Here is a 1,354-nt window from a genome sequence, read left to right as displayed (position 1 = left end):
TCGCGTGGTCTCACTCTCCACGGGCTGAGATTACCTTAGCCCGTGCAAAGGAAACACCTCTTTTTAGATTCTCCCTTATGCTTAGGTCACCTTTTCTGAAATTTCTTCTTTTGTTCGCTAGGCGACCAGATGGGACCCAAGAAGAACGCTCCTAAGAGGATCACGGGCAGCTCGTCCTCCCAACAATCCAAAGGAAAAGAGGTGATGATAGACTCCCCAATCCCCGTCTTTGGGTCGGCCGTGGAGCAGGAGCTCGAGGTGGCGCCCGATGCTTTCTTCGAGGCCGAGAGGATTGTCTCGAAGATCACTGACCAGGGGAAAGTGAATAGAATATTCATTTCCCACAACATCGAGCTGGGGAGGGGCGCCCTGATCGCCCGACCTCCCGCGGAAGGTGAGTGGAGCTGCGCGCCGTTCGACGAGGAGTTCGCGGCCTGGAGTAACGAGCACTTCAAGGCTGGAGCCTTCCTCCCGCTGGACCAATACTTCGCCGACTTCCTCAACTACATGAGGTTGGCTCATTTCCAGCTCCCCCCCAACTCCTACCGTTTGTTGGCGGGGTTGAGATATCTGTTCTTGAAACAGGAGTGGGAGGTCCCCACTCCGGCAGATATCCTATATTTTTTCTGCCTCAAGGCCAGCCCGGAGCAGCGGGGGCGAGGCGACGGGTTCTATTACTTTACCCGATTCCCAAACACGGCTGCGGTCATCGAGCTACCCAGCCACCCCAACGATTTCAAAAACCAGTTCTTTATGTCCAAGGGGTTTCGCAACTGTGAACTGCACTACTTCAACCGTCCTCGTAAGTACATTTTTCTCTTAGCTCGTAAGTTAAGTATTGGTTAGCTCCCCCCTTTATCCATTTCTGACTTAGAATAATTCTGCAGCCATTTTCGCGAGGACAGACAAGTCTGTGATTCTCGGGAGTCAGTACGAGACACTGGCAGGTTTGCCCCCAGTGAAAAGGACTATCGCCGGTTCGTAACAGACAAGACGATGCTGGCGTGCAAACTGATCTCTCCAGGCCAGACTTTGGCCCTGAGGAGACCCCAGGGGCTTCCCCCAGCTCGCGAGATGAGGCCCATCCCCGAGGAGGAGGCCGCAGGGGATGAGGACGAGGAGGACGAGGTGCCTCTCGTATGGACGAAGAGGAAGCGGGCGCTGGAGGTCGCCCAAAGAACGAACGAGGAGAGGATCCGATCCGGAGCAGCCGCAGGTCCCTCTGGGCAAGGTAATCCTTACATATTCAGGGGCTTAGATAGGGTCACCGCCGGTCCTCGGTTAGCTAGGTTCAATCCCAATCAGCCGGTCCAACGCCATCGAAACAACCCCGACCTCGACGTAACCTTACTCC

The sequence above is a fragment of the Humulus lupulus genome, chromosome 5, assembly GCF_963169125.1.
Source record: "Humulus lupulus chromosome 5, drHumLupu1.1, whole genome shotgun sequence".
NCBI lineage: Eukaryota > Viridiplantae > Streptophyta > Magnoliopsida > Rosales > Cannabaceae > Humulus > Humulus lupulus.
This window is presented reverse-complemented; position numbering follows the sequence as displayed.